Source organism: Protopterus annectens, chromosome 6.part1 (genome assembly GCF_019279795.1).
Source record: "Protopterus annectens isolate FY-2018-M chromosome 6.part1, PAN1.0, whole genome shotgun sequence".
Lineage (NCBI taxonomy): Eukaryota > Metazoa > Chordata > Ceratodontiformes > Protopteridae > Protopterus > Protopterus annectens.
Genome location: NC_056738.1, coordinates 83,304,404 through 83,327,678, shown reverse-complemented (window position 1 = coordinate 83,327,678; position 23,275 = coordinate 83,304,404). Strand labels below are relative to the sequence as shown.

Genomic DNA, 23,275 nt, shown 5'->3' with positions numbered 1-23,275 from the left:
GATCCTTGGGGTCTTCTAGAGCACTGCGTGCTGCAGACATCGCTGCTTTTACTTACTAGTCCCTGATGGATTTTATTTTTTTTTATTTATTTATTCATTCTTTTATTTGTTTGAGGGGCCAACTGACTGAGTGACTTAGCTGCCTGTTTGCATCTGAATTCGTGGACATTCCAACTTGCTGGTTCCTTTTCTTGCTGGACTCTGACAGGCAATGAAGACTGACCCAAATGTAAAACTGCAAAATGCAGACTTAGTAGAGTGAGCCCACCAGCCACGAGGGACTTGTTCAGCGGCAAAATGTCTACCACCTGGTACTCCCAGGCAGTCTCTCATCCAAGTACTAACCAAGTCCGACACTGCTTTGCTTTTGAGATCAGGCACATTGAGGGTGGTATGGCCGTAGGCATCAGGTTCTCCTGCCAAACAGCCTCTTCACTGTGGTCTTGCCCTGGACGATTTCTCTGCTGCTGTTATGTACACTGAACCTACTTAATTCCCAGGTCAGCAAAGAATAATTAAATCAAGAAAAAAATAAAATAAAATAAGAAAAAAATAAATCAACAGAAAAACAAAAAAATCAAATAAGTAAACATAAAAATAGCACCTGTGATTCAACACAAGGTCACCCATACAGATTTGACTGGGACCAGCTCTGCTTAGCTTCCAGGACAAGACGTGAAAAAAAGGCAAGTGAGCTGTCTCAGCCAGCCAGAGGCTGTGTACCCCTTGGGGTCTTCTGGAGCAGTGCTGTTCTGCAGACACCGCTGCTTTCACTTTTTAGTCTCCGAGGGATTTTATTATTTATTTATTTATTTATTCATTCTTTTATTTATTTGAGGGGCTGACTGACTGAGTGACTGAGCTGCCTGCTTGCATCTGAATTCCTGGACGTTCCAACTTGCCAGTTCCTTTTCTTGTTGGACTCTAAGAGGCAAAGAGAATGCACCCAAATATAAAATTGTAAAATGCAGACTCAGTAGAGTGAGCCCAGTATCAATGTGGGACTTGTTCAGCAGCAAAAAGCCTACTGCACCTGGTATTCCCAGGCGGTCTCCCATCCAAGTACTAACCAGGCCCGACCCAGCTTAGTTTCTGAGATCAGAGAAGATCGGGTGCATTCAGGGTGGTATGACCATAGGCATCAGTTGCTGCTGTGAAACAGCAACTTGTCTCTGGTCCTGCCCTGGATGATATCTCTGCTGCTGTTATGTACACTGCACCTACTTAACTTCCTGGGTCAGCAAAAAATAATTAAACCAAAAAACCCATAAAATAAAATAAAATAAGAAAAAATAAATCAACATAAAAACAAAAAATTAAATAAGTAAATAGAAAAATACCACCTGTGTTTCACCACAAGGTCACCCATCCAGATTCGAAAGGGCCCAACCCTGCTCAGCTTCCAGGACGAGCTGTGAAAAAAAGGCAAGTGAGCAGTCACAGCAAGCTGATTGTTATTTGCTCCTTGGGGTCTTGTAGAGCACTGCTGTGCTGCAGATGTCACTGCTTTATATTGCTATTTCCAGATGAATTTTACTATTTATTTATTTATGTATTCATTCATTCTTTTATGTATTTGAGGGGCTGACTGACTGAGTGACTGTGCTGCCTGCTTGCATCTGAATTCCTGGACATTCCAACTTGCCGGTTCCTTTTCTTTCTGGACTCTGAAAGGCAAAGAGGATGGACGCAAATGTAAAACTGGAAAATGCATACTTAATAGAGTGAGCCCACCACCCACATGGGACTTGTTCAGCGGCAGAAAGCATACAGCGCCTAGTATTCCCAGACGGTCTCCATCCAAGTACTAATCAGGCCCGACGCTGCTTAGCTTTTGAGATTAGACGCATTCAGAGTGGTATGGCTGTAGGCATCCGCTGCTGTTGCGAAACAGCCTCTTGTCTCTGGTGCTGCCCTGGATGATATCTCTGCTGCTGTAATGTACTCTGCACCTACTTAACTTCCAGCGTCAGCAAAAAATAATTACATCAGGAAAAAAAAAACATAAAATAAAATAAGAAAAAATAAATCAACAGAAAAACAAAAAAATAAATAAGTAAACATAAAAATAGCACCTGTGATTCAACAAAAGTTTACCCATCCAAACTCAACTGGACCCATCCCTGCTTAGCTTCCAGGACGAGACATGAAAAAAAGGCAAGTGAGCTGTCACAGCCAGCCGGCTGCTGCTTGGTCCATGGGGTCCTCTTGAACACTGCTTTGCTGCAGATATTGCTGCTTTTACTTGCTAGTATACGATGGATTTTATTATATATATTATATATTACATATTGTGAAAAGTCAGCTGAGTAGAGTCAGCAGACTAAATACAACAGAATGTACCTTCCAAAGTCAGATGGAAGCAATGATGAGTGAATTTACTGATAGAGGCTTTGATGGCTTTGATTTAAATAGTGTAGCGGAGAAAGTTAGGGATGAAAGGTAGACCAGCCTGACCTCTATTTTAGTAGTAGGACTAATGTAAGGACTGACAGTGGGAGAGGTGCTAATAAATTTATATATATAATGTATTTTAATACTAAGTCTAAGGAAGTGGAAGCTATAATACGTAGAAACTGGAATGTTTTAATGTCCATGCCAGAAGTGAAGCATGTTATTGGGGAATCCCCCTTTTTAGTAGTAGGACTAATGTAAGGACTGACAGTGGGAGAGGTGCTAATAAATTTATATATATAATGTATTTTAATACTAAGTCTAAGGAAGTGGAAGCTATAATACGTAGAAACTGGAATGTTTTAATGTCCATGCCAGAAGTGAAGCATGTTATTGGGGAATCCCCCTTTTTTGCCTATAAAAATGATAGGAATTTGAAATGGAGGCTGTGCTATAAAGACCTACATTTTGGAAAAATCAGGAATGAGTCACATAGACAAGATACTTATCTTTGTACAAATTGCAAGTGTTGTGCTGATATTATTACTGAAATTAAATTTGTGCATACACTAAAAAAACATTTATAAATTTGAATGTTATGCAAATTGTAATACAGCACAGATTGTATACTTAGCCATGTGCCAAAAATGTTCCTGTTTTTATGTGGGAAAAATACTAAGTCTAAGGAAGTGGAAGCTATAATACATAGAAACTGGACTGTTTTAATGTCCATGCCAGAATTGAAGCACGTTATTGGGGAATCCCCCTTTTTTGCCTATAAAAATGAAAGGAATTTCAAACAGAGGCTGTGCTATAAAGACCTACATTTAGGAAAAATCAGGAATGAGTTGCATAGATAATGTACTTATCCTTGTACAAATTGCAGCTGTTGTGCTGATATTACTGAAACTAAATTTGTGCATCCGTTCACAAAATAAATTAATACATTTGAATGTTATGCAAATTGTAATACAGCACAGATTGTATACTTAGCCATGTACCAAAAATGTTCCTGTTTTTATGTGGGAAAAAGTACTAGAAGGTTGAGAGATCATATAATTGAGCATAGATCTGATATCAGAAAAAAATATACCCACTAATGCACTGGTTAAGCATGTAAATGAGAAAGGTAATGACCTTATTTTTAAATTTAGAGTGATTAAGTTAGTATATAAGAGTATAAGAGGGGTTAATGTTAATAACATGCTTGAAAATACAGAATATGCTTGGATTATAAGGCTGCAAGCAGACATATATCCTGGCATTAATAATGCGTTAAGTATTAAACCAGTTCTATGCAAAAAGCAACAAAAGTTGCATTTACTATATAAGTGAAATACTTGTATTGTGTTAATTGTGTTTTAACTAATTATTGCTTTTAGTTTATTTTACATTGGATGGGCTGTGTCACATGTTTTATTGCTGCTACTATTTATTTGAATGGATAATTGATTTATTATGTTAGCACTGAAGAAGGGGAAACCTGAAAGCTTTGCTGTCGTTGAAAATAAAGTAAAGAGAATTTAACTGAGCGCTTCTGCTATGCTTTTTTTCTTTGTTTGCCTTTAGTTCCGTCCCATTTCTCTGGCAGAACCGAGCAGAAGAAAAGAACTGTCGAGTAGGACTGTGCCAGAGTATAAGTACCAGGGGTCACATCTGTAAAGAAATAAGTCCTAAAAATCTACCAGAGACTAATATAGAGAGGCCAAGACAAAAACAGGGCACAGCAGCATTCTTTTGGAGACCCCAAAGTGGGTGTGGTAGTTGACTGTATCAGCTCAGAGGTGTGCAGCTGTGTTTGTTTTTTCTTTGTCTCTCTCTTGTTTTGTTAATGGTCTGTTCTGGGAAGCTATGGTCTCTCTTCAAATCTGAGTGGGAGACCTTCTGTGTAGTGTCACATGCTGTATTACTTATTTGCCTTCATGTCTCACCCTCTGCCCCTTCTTCCCAAGATAACATCCTGCATTTTTTCATGTCTCACTGACTTGAGAATCTGAGTTTCCTAAGCCAAAGGGGTAATATATGTGAAATAAGTAGAGACAGGTCTACTAGGCAGATGTCATGCAAGACAGGGCCAAAGAAGAAAAGGTTGTTCTGCAACAGTATGCAGTGCCTACACCCATGCCACACTGAATGCATCTGATCAAGGAAGCTAAGTAGGGTTGGGCCTGATTAGTACTTGGGTTGGTGACTGCCTTGGAATACCAGGTACTGTAGGCCTTTTGCCACTGAAGAAGTCCCACGTTGGTGGTGGGCTCATGCTACTGAGTCTGCATTTTGCAGTTTTACATTTGGGTCCATCCTCTTTGCCTTTCAGAGTCAAGCAAGAAAAGGAATCAGCAAATTGAAATGTCTAGGAATTTATATGCAAGCAGGCAGCTCAGTCAGTCAGTCAGTCAGTCAGTCAGTCAGTCAGTCACTCAAATAAATAAATAATAAAATCCATCAGAGACTAACAAGTAGAAGCAGCAAAGTCTGCAGTGCAGCAGTGCTCTAGAGACACCAAGGAGGATGCAACCACAAGCTGGCTGTGACAGCTCACATGATTTTGTTTTTCACATCTCTTCCTGGAAGCAAAGCAGGGTGGGGCCCAGTTCAAATATGTTTGGGTGACCTTCTGTTGAATCACAGGTGCTATTTTTATTTTAATTTTTAATGTGTTTTATTTATTTTTTTTTTAATTTTAATTTATCTCTTTTCTTTATGTAATTAGTTTTTGCTGACCCGGGAAGTTAAGTAAGTGCAATGTGCGTAACACCAGCAGAACTATCATGTAGGGCAGGACCAAAAACAAGAGGCCGTTTCACAGAAAAAACAGCAAATGCTTATGGCCATACCACCCTGAATGCTCCAGATCTTGGCTGATGTTGAAATGTGGCTGTGTTGGGCCTTCGTAGTATCTGGATGGAAGACTACCTGGTAATTTCAGACAATGTAGACTTTTTGCCACTTAAGAAGTACCATCTTTACAATGGGTTTCTACATCTATGTTTAGTTCCAGCCTCTTTTCCTGGCATAACTGAGTAGAAAAAAAGTACTGTCAAGTAGGACTGTGCCAGACTACAAGTACCCATGGTTGCCTCTGTAAAGAAATAAATCAGAAGAATCTACCTGAAACTAACAGACAGAGGCCGAGACAAAAGCATGATAGGGCAGCAGTGTTCTAGAGACCCCAAAGTGGGTGTAGTAGCTGACTGTATCATCTCAGACATGTGCTGTTGTGTTTGTTCTGTTTTCTTTCTCTCTTTCTCTTGTTTTGTTAATCATCCGTTCTGGGAAACTGTGGTCTCTCTCCAAATCTGAGTGGGAGATCTTTTGTGTAGTGTCATGTGCTGTATCATTCTTTCTTTACTTATTTACCTCTGTATCCCACCCTCAGCCCCTTCTTCCCAAGATGATGTCCTGCATTTTTCACATCTTGCTGACTTGAGATGTTAAGTTTCCTAAGCCAGAGGGGTAATATACATGAAATAAACAGAGACAGGTCTGGCAGGCAGATGTCATGCAGGACAGGACCAAAGAAGAAAAGGCTGCTCTACAACAGGATGCACTGCCTATAGCCATACTACCCTGAATACGTCTGATCTCAGAAAATAAGCAGGGTTGGGCTTGGTTAGTACTTGTGTGGGTGACTGCCTGTGAATACCAAGAAGAAGAAGAAGAAGAAAAGGCTGTTCTGCAAGTGTGTATGCAGCACATGTGGCCATACCACCCCGAATGAGCCTGATTTTGTCTGATCTCAGAAGCTAAGCAGGGTTGGGCCTTGTTAGCACTGGGATGGGAGACTGCCTGGGAATACCAGATGTTGTAGACTTTTTATCACTGAAGAAGTTCCATGTTGGTGGTGGGCTCATTCTACTGAGTCTGCATTTTGCAGTTTTAAATTTGTGTCCCTCTTCTTTTGCCTTTCAGAGTTGAGCAAGAAAAGGAACTGACAAATTGGAATGCTCAGGAATTCAGATACAAGCAGGCAGCTCAGTCAGTCAGTCACTCAAATAAAAGAATAAATAAATAAATAAATAATAAAATCCATCCGTGACTAGCAAGTAGAAGCAACAAAGTCTGCATAACATCAGTGCTCTAGAGACCTCAAGGAGCATGTAGTTACCAGCTGGCTATGACAATTCACATGCCTCTTTTTCAAATATTGTCTTTGAAGTAAATATGGCTGGGCCTGGTTGGGCGACTTTATGATGAATCACGGGTGCTATTTTTATTTTATTTATTGTTTATTTTTTTTTATTTCTTTTCTTTATGTAATTATTTTTTGCTGACCCAGGAAGTTAAGTAGGTGCAGCGTACATAACAGCAGCAGATATATCATCTAGGGCAGGACCAATGACAAGAGGCTGTCTTGCAGAAGCAGCAAATGCTTATAGTCATACCAACCTGAATGTGCCTGATGTTATCTGACCTTTAAAGCTAAGCAGAGTTGGGCCTGGTTAGTACCCTGATGGGAGACTGCCTGGGAATACCAGGTGTTGTAGGCTTTTTGCTTCTTAGGAAGTACCATCTTTGCATTGTATTCCTACTTCTGCCTTTAGTTCTATCCCCTTTCCATTGAAGAACCTTGGAATTGCATTTTCTTCTGTTTTTTTTATTGCCCATTGTAGCATGCAGTTTACCATTGCGCACCCTGGCTTACCGTATTTGCACGATGATAAGCAGGGCGCAGCATTTTCAAATGTAGCAAAAACCAGACAGTACACACTCTTAGTAAGCGCAATAAGTGCAGTTGGTGGGAAAGCATATATTTAATGTGGAATTGGCAGGGGAATTCTTATTAGACAGTGAGCTTGATCTTTAGGAGACATGGCTGGTGTTGGAATGGGTGTGCTCTTTTTTGTGCAGAGCTGGGGTGTTCAGGAGTCCAAAGTTTTATTGGCCTCCTAGTTAAGGAGCATCACCCAAGCCAATTACAGTGAGACTAAACCAATTCTCAGTATAACTCTCAGGCCTGGACTTGTTTGGCTAGGGCTTTGACCATTGCTACAGATTTCCCACACACTGGTGAACAGTGCCGCCATCATTATGACACCTCTGTATGAGGAAGAGGGATACCCTTGATCATTGTATCAGGGAATGTAGAGGGAGAAACACTCCACAGATGTGTAAGTATAAAATGCATTGACCAATTATAAAAGCTATAGCTGAATATAGTCAAGACTGGTTTCGTAATGGCATTCTGTTTTGCTTTTCTTTCCCACAGCTGCTGAAGAAAGGGCTTCAAATGTGTGGTCTCATGGATCACCTCAGTCAAGAATGAGGGAAGCATGTGGTATGTATGCATATATAAAGTACTGTTATTGTAGCTTTAACTGATAAAGACAGATTACTTGTTATTTCAGGCAGTTGTATATAATTGAGCATGCATATCTCAGCTGTAAAAGAAAGTATGCATGGCATGCTCTGTACCAAATAGCAATCATTTCACATTCTCAAATAACAGTGAACAGGCATGTATACAGTGTAAAAGGACAGTATGTATGTAGTAGTCTGTAGTCCAAAAGAAAAGTACAGTAGTCAGCGGTTGTGGGTTCAAAGACCACACTCTCCACATATAAAATAGTGTGTACAATAGTGTTATGCTTTCAGCATTTTATACACAAAACTGTTAGCTAATCTTTGTTATAGGAAGTTATTTTCAGACCTCAATAACTCTGGCATGACTGTCCTGCTGTCAAGTGTAAGCATGTGTATGTGCAATAAATGCACACATGAATGATTGCTGGGTGCAATCTGCTCAGTACTACAGTGTCCATCTTTTAGTGACTGGGTAGTCTTCAAAGTAGTAAAGACATTTCTTAGGAGTTGGCTTTTAAAAGTAAAACATAACAGAATAGAGTGAAATAATTGTGGAAAGCTTTTGTATATTAACTATGAGGTTAGTAATGTTTCCTTTTTTTCTCTCAACCCCCTTTTTTCTTTTTTTGTTGTTTAATTTGTGTTCATTTTGTTGTTATTATGTATAATTTTGTATTTATTTGTTTAAATCTATTATTCCTGATTTTGCTTGTATTTGCACAGTGTTGCAGTGTTAGTGTTGTTGTCTGACAGCAAGAGGTTTTATGGTTCAGTTCTTGACTGGTATGCCTTCTGTGTGGAGTCTGCATGTCTTCCTGCTTTTGTGTGGGTTTCCTCCAACATTCCAAAGACATGTAACAAAAAACAGATAGATCTGTAGCAAAACAACATCGACTTTATTAATAAAGTAGATGTTGTTTTGCTACGAATCTATTTGGTTTTTGTTACTAGTTTTGAACCAAATTGGTTATTCCAAAGACATGTATCTGGAGCATTTCTCCCCAGACCTCTGCTGAAAATGGGCTATGTGCCAGTCAGACTTTCCTGTTAAACAAATGTTAAAAAAATTATTTTGTTATTATATAATTTATTTTTCATATTTTTGTTATTAATATGTTTAATATTTGTTTTTATTTGTTCATCTATTTATGTATTTGTCTAATGTTTTTATTTTTTATGTTTTTTTTATTTTATAATTGAATGTTCATTTTTTTTTTATTACTACAGCACAGCGAGGTAGGCAGGTCCTCCACCATCATCTTACTCTCACTCCATCAGCTACAGCACCGAGGCCCAGCATGTCAGAGTTGCAGCCTGGCAGCATCCCCTCTGTTCCCCCTGCACTACCAGGACCCTCAGGTAGTTCTGTCCCAGTGGATAGGCAAACAGTCCCCTCTGGGAGCATTGGTGGAGGGGGGTGCATTTACTACCCAAAATGAGTTGCCAGGTATGGTGCATAGGATTGTCCACTGCACAGTGGACACATGCCTATGGTGGGTGGAGTGCCTGCTTTCCATCCTGGTACAGAGTACCTGTTGTAGAGGCACATGTCAGGTACTGCAGCTGCCAGCACAGTGAGGGGACAGTGGTGACAGTCCACTGGGTAAGAACTTGACTCCCACTGTCACCCATCCAGATGTCCACTAGACCTTGATTTTCCCACCCTTACCCCGACCATGGTTTTCACTCCCTCTTATGTCCTTCACCATCCCTGCATCTTGTCTTTTGTGTCCTGTCTGTCAGTAATTGCTTCCTCACCTTGCCAACTTGCCTGCCCCAGACATGCCTCTGTCCCTTCCCCAACATTCCTCTCTCACCAAAAAAGGCATCTGTCCTAAAAAAAAAAATAATTCCTTACACAGCTCTCCATTTTGCACACATCTACTTGACACACTTGACTCAGTCCAGTTGGCTATGCAACATGATTATGTTGTTGTCACCTCTGTCTCTGGAGGTAACAATCCAAATTCAGCTAATATTGTATACATCTGATCAGTTTTTACTGTTGAAGAAATAGATAGCCATGGTTCTTTCTTACACCCTTCCTACATATTCCCACCCTCCTTTCACTTTATTTTTCCCCCAGCTTGCTTCCCATTTCACCACTTTCCTATCTTACCCATTTGTTTTCTTTAAAGAATCATTGCACAATGGTGCATGATGTACACCATTGCTAAGCAATGGTAAAAGGCAGTAGTATCAGTAAATGTATGTAAAATTAGTATACACACTTGTAAAATTCATACCTACAGCCCATTTTGACCCTAATATCATCTGCTTCCAACAACAATGCATTAACCCATCTGGACACACAGTCAGTTCCTTAGCAGGTATATTTTATGCAATCAATATTAACTGTCACATGTTATGGTGATATTTACCCTTTGTACTCCCCAGTGCTTGCTCCTTATATCGCCAACACCATATTTTCAACATTGGCTGTGCATGAAGCAACACTGCAAGATAAACATTATTTTTTTATAAATCCTTAGTGTGCAATCCACATTTATGTTTATAAAGCATGTGTGCACCATGCTGCACATCACACAGCCTCACTAAGCAAGGCAAATAAAAATGTTAATAAATTACAGAAATATGAATAGTAGGGAACAGTACTGGCTACAGCTTTATTCAAAACCAGTTCTATGTGGTCAATGAAAGAAACTTATCACTGACTGATGTCAATTACTACATGCAGCCAAAGATTCAGTTAAGTAGCAGGTGTATACAGCAGCAGTGAAGTCTGCAATTTTCTACTCGGTGAATAAAATACACCTGCTACTCAACTGACTCTGTAGCACCATCTGTTTATGCATTGTTTTAACCTTGTTTTCATTCAGCTGGCACTGGGTTCAGATATAGGTCTATGTGACAGTTTCACATACTTTAAGTGTAAAGAAATATTATACATTTGGATACTCATGAATATGTGTCACCATTTTGTAGAACATGGTAGTGGTTTCAAATACAGGTTTATATAATAAGTACACTTACTTTTCCTGTAGGAGCATGTTGTTGTGTGATGCACAGCATCTCACACCATTGTGCAATGTCTCTAAAGAAAAGAAATGGGTGAAGACAGGAAAGTGATGAAACGGGGAGCAAGCAGGGGGTAAAACAAAGTGAATGGAGGACAGGAATGTACAGGAAGGGTGTAAGAAAGAGACATATCTATCTATTTATGCAACAGCAAAACCTGATAATATATGATAACTATTAGCTGAATTTGGATTGTCACCTCCAGAAAGAGAGAGAGAGAGAGAGAGGTGACAACACCAGAGTCATGTTTTATAGCCTATTGGACCAAATCAAGGGTGTCATGAAGACAATGGTGTGAAATGGAGAGCTATGTATGGGACAACATTTCTTTGGGACAGATGCCCTTTCTTCCTTTTTGCAGAGAGAGAGGAATGTTGGGGTAGGGACCTAGGTATGTGTGGGTGAGGTAATGTGGGTAGGTGAGGAAGCAACGACAGACAGACAGGACATGCAAGACAAGACAAAGAGATGGTGAAGGACACAAGAGGGGGTGAACACCATGGCTGGGGAGAGAGGGTGGACATTAAAGAGCCCATGGACATCAAGTTTAGAGATAGTGAGAATTGAGTCCTCACCCAGTGGACTATCATCACTGTCACCTCACTGTACTGATTCCTGCAGTGTCTGACATCTGTGTCTTCTTGTATTATTCAGAACAACAATGGAGAACAGAGTCTCCACCTGGCATAGATGTGCACCAACCGAGTGTCACACAATCCTATGCACCAACCCTGGCAGTTCATTGCAGGTGATAAAATCACCACCTCTGCCACTGCTCCCAGAGGGAACCACTGGTCTATCCTGTGGGGCAGAGCCACCTGAGACCAAGGTAGTGCAGGGGTAGCAGAGGAGGTGCAACCAGGGTGTGTCCCTGTTGTGCTAGGATGTGACGCCACAGCTGGTGGAGTGGGGGCAGGTGGCTCCAATTCAACAGTTCTACCCCACTGTGCTGTGGAGAAAAATTGAAAAAAAGAGTATAAGGGGTAGGGAGAGAGAGGAAAAAAGGGAGAACATCAGCAACATCATAAGTGATATACAAAACAGTGATACAATTCTTTCACTCTATTATGTTACCTTTACTATAAACAGTACAAACTGTAAAACAAACTTTTTTTATAACCTGTCTGAATAAGCACTTGATAACAGATGCACACTATAGTATAGATTTCAGCTAGGAATACTTGACGTGTGCATATATTACCCATATGCAGGCTCCAGATCTACTAATTAATTTTTCCAGCAGGCCACTTCTGGCACTGCTTGAGAGGTCTGCAGTTACACTGCAATAATGATGAAAATGTAACATTACTTGTTAATTTTGTAAATGTGTTTTTTTCCCCATGACTGCCAACTACTCTTTGCAACCATAGTGTACTGTGTTCCTACAGAGAACTGCATGCATATTTTCCTTTTACAGTTGTGAGATATATGCTGTAGTTTATAGTACTGTATTTATAGGCCTCAAACTCTTACAGCAATAAATGTTGTCAAAGTCATATGGAATACAGGGCCAAAGTCTGAAAAAATATGAATGACTCTTGCATACTTGCTCTTACAAAACCATTAAGCTTTTACAGTAGCAGGCTTTGTACTTGCATGACTTTTCTGAAGGGTTTGGATCTGGATCTCACATGCCTGATATTAGTGATGTCAGTACTCAACCCTTATGCAATTATGTGACTGAAAAGTCCACAAAAATATCGGTAGGGTAACCAAGGCACAAAGTTGTTGTTCAAACACAGTCAAAGCACCAATAAAATCCAGTATACTTTTATTATAGGTAGGTAAGCACTTTCATGATACACATATCACTTCATCAGAACTTTAGAGAAAACATTCTGCCATCTCCATTTTAAATATACTTGAACCAATTAAAACATAGCAATTAATCACTTAAGTAATCATCCTAAATATATATGCAGAAACATACTTTATTTAAAACTACATTTAAGACCATATTTAAAAACATTTCAAAATACTTTGAAAAACATACATAAAAGTATTTAATACATATCTAACATTCATAAATAGATGATGGTTTCATTTAAATAACCTCCTATTCTTCAAAACTGGCTTAAGTGGTATCCTGTCGTTAAGGCCTTTCCCTTTATTAGCCCTTAACCTAATAATCCATCTGGTTTCAGAGGTCACAGTGTGATTTCTTATATCACCACCTCTGTCACTAGGATTAATGTTTTCAACAACCAGAAAAGTACATTTATGGTCATTCCCTTTGGAGATACATGTTTGGCTAATGCATTTGTTAAAACACCATTACTAATGTTGAGTAAATGTTCACTGATCCTAAACCTTAACCGTCTGTCAGTTTTGCCTATATAGAAGGCAGAGCATAATTCACAGACAGCTAAATAAACTACATGGTTCGTATTGCAATTTGCCACCACATTAAATCTATGTGTGCGCTTAGTATCTGGATGTATGAATATATTATTCTTATTAATGTATATACATTAGTTACATTCACCACAAGGCATCGTCCCCTTCACTACTGTCATTTCTTGTCTTTTATCATTGCGTGGGTAGCATAACATCCTCTTCAATGATTTTTTGTTTTTAAATATAAAATTTGGATTTTCCCCTACAACTTGCTTAATTTCTGGATTCTGAATAAGTACATTCCAGTTCTTTGTAATCACACTGGTTACTGTGTTCACATCTCTAGTATAATAAGCTGAAAAACCTGACAGATCCTTTATTTTGTTGGACTAAACTTCTTCTTTCACCAAATGATGAGAAGTACGGTTTCCCTATATTATCCCTCCATGAAGTGGCTGCATCCAGGATTTCTGTAGTTGTACTATCTGCATAACCCCTTTCATTGAATCTGAATTTTAAATTAAATAATTATTTCTCAAATTCATCATCTGTAGCTGTTAACCTTGAAGTTCTAAGAGTTTGCCCTTTTACAATGTTCCTAAAAATATGTCCTGGGTGCATGCTACTTCTATGGAGTAGGGTATTCCTATAACATTTTTTCCTAAAAAGTCTAGTGACTGAAAACTGCAATTATATCTGTAACTATACAAAAACTGGGCAATCTTTGAAAATCTGTACAGTTGACATGTATTACTGCATTTCATACCAAGTAAGCCCATACCTCACAATTTATTTATTTTATTTATTTTACATTTGTTAACCGGGAGAGTCCGACTGGATACATGTCCATTTTCAATGGAGGCCCGGGGAGAAAAGCTCCAGGTACATAACAGACATATGAACATTGTTAATGCAAAAAAGGAAGATAGTTGAGTTCTAAATACAATATAAAGATACATCACATCTTGGGAAAAAAATAACAGCAGCATATAAAAAAAAAAACATAGGTCAGTTACAAAGGTGAGGCGTCTTGTTAAAAAGCGGTTAAGGATAGTGAGGTAAGAGAAGGGTAAATGATAGTGGTTAATCAGGTTTGGAACAGGGACATTGCCAGAGAGTATTGAGATGTGGTGTAAGCTTTTTTTGAATTGTAGGACTGAAGGTTCCGAGGTGAGCATGGTCGGTAGGGAGTTCCACATTTTACCTACAAAGTTGGAGAATAGAGAATCCCCAGCAGAATTATTGGCTTTGGTAGTTTGAGCTAAGATCTTATTGGAGGAGCGTAAAGATTGCAGGTTAATATAGGGGTGAATGATGTTTTTCAGAGCTGGTGTTTTCTCTGGGTGATACAGTATCTGGTGAGCCGTTTTGAGTTGGTTGAAATGGAGTTGGCTGGAAAACTCTAACCACCCTAGTTGCTTCAAGTTAGTGCAGTGGTGCGTTCTAAAGGTGGAATTTGTGGCAAATCTAGCTATGTGATTGTAACAAGAAGCAAGTTTGTTAAGGGTTGTCTTGTTTAGGTTTGTAAAGAGGGGAGGCATAGAAAAGAGTTGATAGTAGGTGTGTGCTGGCAATTGTAATTTTAGTGTGAGGAGTGAGAAAGTGTTTTACTTTATAGAGAGAGACAAGCTTTTATTGACGGTTTTGATGGTTAGATTGAAATGGGTGTCAAATTTAAGGGAGTTATCAATGGTAACACCTAATAGCTTTGTGTGAGCTTCTGGTGATATAGTGATTCCATTGTGGGATGTAATAGAGAAGGTGGGGGGAAGAGTCTTGTTAGTGGGTGAGAAAGTAAGTAGTTTTGTTTTGTTGGGGTTGAGAACTAGTTGACGACTTGAGAACCATTTTTCTATTAGGTTGAAGGTTTCTTGGGTTGAAGCAGTGAGGTCTGCCAGGTTGGAGGCAGTGCTGATGATAGTCGAATCATCTGCATATTGAATGCATGTGGCATGGGGGGTGATTGTGGGCAGGTCATTAACAAAGATGGTGAAGAGAAGAGGGCCAAGAATAGATCCTTGGGGAACTCCAAGTGTAACAGGTAGGCATGTGGATAATTTGTCCTGCCATAGAACAGCCTGTTGCCTAATGGACAGGTAGGATTGGAACCATTACAGCGTGGAATTGCTGAGTGATAGTTTTTTTAATGTATGGAGGAGTTGAATGTGGTTCACCATATCAAAGGCCTTGGAGAGGTCTAAGAAAAGAGCAGATGATAGTTTATTATTGTTTCTGAAGTTATTGATGGTATTAGAAAAGGATAGTAGGGCTGATGTGGTACTGTGATTTGGCCTGAAGCCATGTTGGGAGTTGGCTAGAATTTTATTTTTAGTGAGGTGTTCCATCAGTTGTTTGTGGACACACTTTTCCATAATTTGTATAGCTATAGGTCTGTAGTTGGTTAGCTCTAGTGAGCTACCACCTTTATGGAGAGGAATAATGTGGGACATTTTCCATATGGAGGGGATGAAGGCTTCTGACAAGGTACAGTTTATGATTATGGAGATGGGATAGGAAATGGCCTCAGCTGCTTTTTGCAGAAACTCAGCTGGGAGAAGGTCAGCTGCTAGCTTAGTGGGTTTTAGTTTTTTAAGAAGAGATGTTATAGAGGATATGGGTACTGGATCAAAGGTAAATAGATGATCTGATGTAGTTGTAGTATTCTGCTGGCATGGGTAGTGGAGTGGGCTGGTTGTTTGTTTGAATTGTGTGGCCAGGGATTGTATAGTTTCTGTGAAGAAACTATTGAATGTGTTAGCAATGTTTACAGGGCACTGTTGTTTGCAAGTTGTTGGAGTGGGGGTGGTTGCCTGGTCTGGGTGCAGGAGCTTGTTTAAGCCTGCCCAGAATTTTTGTGGATTATTAAGGTGTTTGTGTTGGAGGTGGAGGAAGAAGTTTTTTTATCATTTAAGATCATTCATTTAGTTTCATTTCTTAGTTGCCGGAAGGTTTGGTGGGAGTGTGGGTCTTTAGAGGTACGCCATGTGACCCACATCTTGTTTCTAGATAGGATTTTGGATTTTGTTTCCTTAGAGAGCCATGGTGCGGTTTTGGTTTTAGTTCTAATAGACCGTATTGGAGCATGGGAATCTAGAATCTTGAGGAAGGTGGTGTTGAAGTAGATAACTGCCTCTTCAAGAGGAAGAGACTTGAGTATTGTCCAGTTGTGGGCTTTAAGTTCAGTTTGAAAAATGGAGGCGTTGAATTTATTATTGTTCCTGATTTTTTTATGGTTGTAAGAAGGGGGTGATTTTCTTGAATTTGATAACATAGGTGAGTAAGTGATCACTCATGTCCTCTGGGTGAGTACCTGCTGAGTACTGGTCAGGATCTTTATTAGTAAGGATCCAGTCCAGGATGCTGTCTTTGTTTTGGGGTTTACCTAGTCTGGTAGGAGTGGATATGAGCTGAGAAAAGCCATGTAGATTTATGCTGCTAGATGGGGAGCTAGATGAGAAGGAATTCCAATCGATGTTGAAGTCACCTAACACTATGGATTCCTGGGGGTGAGTTTGAGTTAACCAGTGGAGAAAGTCCTCTAAGGTTTTGTTATTATTGTTGCCTGGGGGGTTGTAAATACATGCTATATTTATGCTTTTATGTTTGTTTGGTTGAAGTTTTACAAGTAGAATTTCGGCATTGTTTGTTAGGAGGGGTTGTGGAGAGGCAAGGGAGATTTGTAATGTATTTTTGTAGAGTATGGCTACACCGCCACCTTTATGAGTTATTCGGTCTGCTCTTAGTATATCATACCCTGGTGGGATTATCTGTGTGTCTTTCGTACTTGGTTTAAGCCAGGTTTCTGTGAGATGTAGTAGGTCTGGGGAACAAGTAGCTAAAAGGGCATGTAGGTTGTGAATCTTATTGTTTACACTTCTTACTTCTTACACAACTTCTTACAGTCACAAATGTGGACCAAGCAATAACTACTGGGGTACAAAGGTACACAAATAGCAACACATTTTACATATTTTTATACAAACCTAGAAAAGTGATACAATAACAAGCTTTGCAGTAGCACAGATATTCTTAAACGTATGAAGTATGAGACACAAATGTCATTTTCTGACTGCAGTCCTCAATGCTTTGGTTAAAATTTGCCAGATAAACAATTTATGAGAAGCAAACCAAAATTATGAGGCAACAATCTGAACATTCTGCAAAACCCATACAGTTAAGAGGTATTGCAAAGCTGTATTTAACTTTTAATTGTACAATAACAGTACTGTTGTGATGCATACATATCACATGATGCTCTCATCCTTGCCAATTGAGTTTCATGGGTTCTTACATTCAGATCATGATCTGCCTCAGCTGTGAAAAAAAGGAACAGAACAGAATACCATTATGAATACCAAACCTAACTATATGTAGCTTTAAGCTATTACAAGTAATGTCTGAAAGTCATGCTTACACATCTGTGGGGTGCCACCAGGCCAACATTCCTCGACTTGAAGGTCGAGGATGTGATGATAAGAGATATTGCCAGCTATGTCAGGAGAAATAGGGCAGTGGACGTGTAACATATGCCACACAGCCAGCTGGAATGTTATAAAGAATTATATGTCATTTGTACATCAAACTGATTTGTACAAATGACTGTGTTGAAAACTGTATTTGTAAAGCTGCTTGTGTTATGTGTGCCATGCTGGACAGAAAAGGAAATATACAGCCATTATTGTAACTGTTTAAATGTATATATCTTAACTGAGGATACTGGAAGAGAAGAGGTTAATCACAATCCACCTAACTTTGAAAATAGTTTGAAATTAAATTACCTGGCTTAGGTGATAAGGATTGTATCTTACAGTTCTCAAAGCAGCCAGAGACAAAAAGTCTGTCTAGGAAGCTTTCTGTACTGTCTTTGGGGTAAACAAATTGCTACTCTGGAAGGGTGGAACTTTGAAATTGTTTTATGACTTCCAGGAGCTGCAGCAGATCTTAGCAAGGTTTTGTGTGTGTGTGTGTGTGTGTGTGTGTGTGTGTGTGTGTGTGTGTGTGTGTGTGTGTGTGTGTGTGTGTGTGTGTGTGTGTGTGTGTGTTATTGGACACATATGTGCTAAATCCTAAAAGTTTCTAGCCAAGGGGGAGGTAGCATGGGAAGCAGAAGCCAGATGACCAGATGTATGTGTTGTCATTCTGTAATCCATCACAAAAATATATTTTAATACCAGGTGAGACTGAAGTCTCATTGCAGTCTATTTTTGGAACCTGATATAGAAGGACCTCTCAGCTACTTCATCTTCCCTTGCTCTAGTAAGTGACCAGTGAATAGTAATTCCTTAGATCAGTCAAGAAAATATAGTGAGATTAGTTAAATACTGTTTTTCTCTATCTGTGTGAATCTATTTGTCTGTGTTATATTAATATTTCCTGTGACTGAAACTCTGGTGTTTACTGTAAATGGATATTTTGCATTTTAATGCTCTTTTCTTAATTATTAATATTATTACGTATATTTAAACTTTTCATTGTGGCTAAACTTTTAGAGAATAGTTTAACCTTGGAGAGTACTCATATCTTTTTGGTGACTCTGTGGCTACTTCTGAAAGCCTCACTGCATTGGTCCAAAACACTACCATTTGTACTAATATTAATTTCACTCAGTGTAATGGGTACCGATGTAAGATCCTTAGCGTAACTGGTTGAGGAGTGTGTGGTGGCAGTAACTACTATATAGTTTGGGCAGAGGGACCATAGCTAGCAAATCTCTGCCAAACCTTCCCAGGTGTGTGTCTGTGTGTCTGTGTGTGTGTCAGCTGCTTGAAGCAGGGACATGAAGCACTAGTTAAACAGACAGAGTGCTGAAGGACTTGGCTTGGACACTCAGCTGAGGACAGTCTAAACACGAGGAATGTGCCAAACCACAGCCAACACCAAAAAGTATCCAGGCACAAATAAGGGGCTAAAAAAGGTCCTGAAAACTCCTTTTATTTTCAAGGTAAACACATGAACTCTCCAAAATCTACATATTTTCATCTCTTAAGATAAAATATTTCATCAGATAAACATAAAACCTCATTCCCATCTCCTTTTATAACACAACATTAATTGCTTATCAAAGTTTTAACAATCAATAAATCACTCAATTAACTATTACCAGGATGTCACATTATAAAATACACTAAAATATATCAAAATATACCTCCAAATCGGGTTTCACATACTTTTCAACATATAAAAACTACCTATCAAAAAGTAATATTCCTTGTTTAAAAATTATTTATTACATAAAAAATACTTATTACAATAAAAAACATCTTTGCTCATATGGCGCCATCTAATGAAGAGATGAACAATTATGTACAACCTCATCATAAAATCACCCCGACTAGGAATTTGTAAACTAACATCAAATAAAGGGAGAAAAAAGCTCCTCCATTATAAACTAACCCATAATCTCATTACAGCTTGGCCACCCTAAGCTTTAACACTGGGGCCAGGGAAAACTGATCATTGAGCCCTAGGGGGCTATTAGCATCCAGCACTATCTGCCAGTAGGCTTCCTTATATTCCAATTTGGTTTCACATGGATTCCCCCTCAAATCCTCAGGGACAACATCTATTACAAGGAATATAAACTTAGCTTTTTGCAAATTAAAGTACGCTTGTATAGGGATTTCATTCATTATGGCTTTTAACATTATGCCGATGTTCATAAACCCTTTTCTTTAATTGTCTTGCCTACATAAAAGGCTTTGCAGGTGTCACACTGGGCAATATGCACAAGCACTTTAGAGCTACAATTTGAGAAATCCTTCCCTACCAGATGCTTCTGTCTACACTTGACATAACATCCTTCACCATGACTTATATATGTGCATTGTGAACATGCCCCACATTTATAAGTCCCTATCTTCCTCAAGCTGTTAACCCTGGGGGAACTCTGTGTTCAAGCAGGCTTTTAATATTCTGTCCCTTTCTAAATATGACTTTAAGGGGCTTCCTCATTAAATTCTCCAAATCCAAAAACTTGGAATTTTTTTTCCATTCCCTTTCTACTACCCCCCTGATGACATGAGCATCATCACTAAAACTCGTAATGAAAGCTCAATGATATCCTTTGTCAGCATTCTCTTGACAAAATCTTCCCCAGTTTAAATCCATTTCCTTCCCCAAAATGGGGGAATACTTATCCACCCTACCATCCCTCACTTCATCTTTCATCTTTCATTTTAAGTATCAGGTCCAATGGGTAACCCCTCTCTAGAAACATTTCCTACACTATCCTACATTCCCTTTCAAAATCACCATCCTCAGAAGTCATTCTGCTGGCTAGAAGATATTGCCCTTTTACAATCCCCCTCTTCTGAAAGAAGGGGTGAGCACTAGAAAAACAAATGTAGGAATTGGAGAAGGTCTCCTTCCTGTAAATGGTGGACTTAAAACTTCCCTGCCATTTGTGTATGGATACATCCAAGTAATCCATACGATCATGGGTAGCCTTATAAGTAAACTTTAAAAATTCAGTAGTGGTGGATATATAATCAATGAATTCCCTAAGCTTGTCTAATCTTTCTACCCACGAAAGACAGATATCATCCAGATATCTCCTATACATCTTCCAACAGGTTGCGTATTGGGAATGGATAACAAATTTACGTTCCCAAATAGATAAAACAAGATTTGCATAAGTGAGGGCACAACTGGCCCCCATAGCAATACCGTTAAGCTGCCAGACAAATTCTCCTTCAAAATGCAAACAATTATTCTTCAGTACCAATTCAGCCAACTCTAAACACACATAGACATCATTGTCAGAGAATCCATCATTCATTCTAAGGGCTTCCTCTAACCATTGAATCCCCACATCATGTGGGATAACAGAAAATAAATATATCACATCTATAGTGACAAAAATGGATGCTCAGAAAAAAATTCCAACTTAACATTTTGGAGGAAATCCCAGGAGTTTTTCAAAATGTTTCCTTCCCCAGCCAAACACTTTTTAACTTCCAATCCAAATCTTTGACCAAGGGGGCAGTTTTGGAACCCTCAGCTGCCACAATTGGTAGAAGGGAGGGTCATTAGGATTTTTGTGTACCTTCAGAATTCCAAATATTGAAGGTACCCTAGATTTATCATTTTCCAAATAAGAGGAGATTCCATAATCTATTGCCCCTTTATCAAATGGTTCCTTTAATGCCAAATCTATTTTCCTGTAGACAATGTTTATTTCATTAATAGAAACCCTACTATAGAGGTTCATAGGTGTGTACTAGGCTAATGGCCCTAGGGCATTTACAAGCCTAGCCCATAAATGTGCACTGGCATTGTGCCGCCCGTTGTTAGTTCCCAGTGTCTCTATCAAGTAGAGCCACTGGAGTGATCCCTGGGGTGAACTTTCTATTTCCCATCCACTCATCAAGATTTCACTTGAAGAGGGCTAGTGAGGTCCACTGCTTGACATGTATGGGAAGTCTATTCCAGAGCATGGATAGTCTCTGGGTTATGAACCTGTCCCTCCAGTATGTTCTGTTGATTGTGGTAATGAGGTTGAGGTCTCTGGAGTGTGTGGTGCAGAAGGATTGGGATTTCTTCAGATGTAGCATTTCTAACAGAGCTGGGTCAGACATGGCTTTGTAAGTCAAGAAGAGATTGTCTCTTAGCAGATGACATGAGACAGAGAATAGCTGGACTTTTCTGAGTCTGTCCATGTAGGACATGTGTTTAAGGCCTAGGATCCTCTTTGTGAGGTACTTTTGTGGCTTCTCCAGCTGTTGCAGGTGTTTAGTGAAGTACATGCCAAAAGGGGCATTATACTCTATGACTGGTCTAATGAGGTAAGAGTAGAGAGAAATGATGACCACTTTCTTCCTGGATGCAAAACCCTTGGTAATGAGATGTGCCACATAGAAGGACTTTCAAACCACAGTGGCAATGTAGTTGTCGAAGGAGAGGTTGCTGTCAACCTGTGTCCCCAGATCTCTTATAATGCCTTCAGTGTTCAGTGGGCTCCTATCGATGTGGTAACTGGTGGGAACTGAGTTTTTCTCAAAGGGGGATCATGACGCATTTTTTGGCATTAACCTTAAGGCCATGGATTTGACACCAGTCACTGGTCTCAGTGAGGCCTTTCTGTAGGATGTCTGCATCACCTGGGGAGTTAATAATGGCTCTCAGCTTACAGCCATCTGTGAATTTGGTCAGCCAGAGTCCATCTGTATTGGCATGGACTTCTGAGAAGTAGATGCCAAACAGGAGAGGACCCAGGACCAATCCATATGGGATTTCACTCATGACTGGTCGGCAGTCTGACTTGGAGTCTGCTACTTTCACACTGTGGGTTCTATCTATGAGCCAGTTTGCAACCCACCTAACAATATAGGGGTTGATGCCTAGTTTGCTGAGTTTATCAATAATGCCTGAGTAAGGAATGGTATCAAAAGCCTTGGCCAGATCAAGGTAGGCTGTATGAACTGCCTTACCTTCATCCACCACTCTGGTGACTGACTCACAGAAGTCAACCAGGTTGAGCAGGCATGATCTACCTTTCACAAAACCAAATTGCATGGGATCTAGAGTTTGGAGATTCCCTATATCCTTGTTAATTATATCCATGATGATGTGCTCCATAGCCTTACATATCAGACTCGACAGGCTAATGGGGTGATAATTTCCAGTGTCTGTAGTCACTCCTCCTTTGTGGAGAGGGATGACTGTAGCAGTGCACCATTTGGTAGGGCCAAAGCCTGAGGTGAGGCTGTGAGTGAACAGAGCACACAGATGTGGTGCCAGTTCACTTTATAATTCAAGTAGAACACAGCCAGTGATATTGTTGGGTCCCATGGAAGCTGTATTATTGGCCTTAGACAATGCAGCTTTAGCCTGTGCTGCAGTAATGTTGGGTGCCTGGCATTCTTCTGGTATTGAGATTGGTCCTTGGGGGGGTTAACGTTGGCACTGAATCTGTCGGCCAGGATGTTGGCATTATCTGTTGGCTCAGCATAGGAGGTACCATTGTGCAGTAACTCAGAGCAAATTTGGGTATTGCCATAGAGATTCTTAATATAACTATAGAAGGCTTTGTGGTTGTTTTATGAGGCTGCTGCAATTTTGTCTTCATAGCTGGCTTTGGAGGTTTTGATGAGGGATCTCACTTTTTGTCAAGGCTAATAAGGGAATTTTTCCAGAATTGGGACTTCACCTATTCTGCAACAGTTTCTTCCTTCTGTTGTAGAGTTTATTAATGGCAGGGGAC

The 23,275-nt window shown here is 39.6% G+C and overlaps 2 pseudogenes; one reads left to right on the top strand and one right to left on the bottom strand.

The window, feature by feature from the left end:
* Window positions 1–1,021: 1,021 nt before the first annotated feature.
* Window positions 1,022–1,140, bottom strand: LOC122805734 (annotated as a pseudogene).
* Window positions 1,141–6,765: 5,625 nt separating this feature from the next.
* Window positions 6,766–6,884, top strand: LOC122805743 (annotated as a pseudogene).
* Window positions 6,885–23,275: the final 16,391 nt, after the last annotated feature.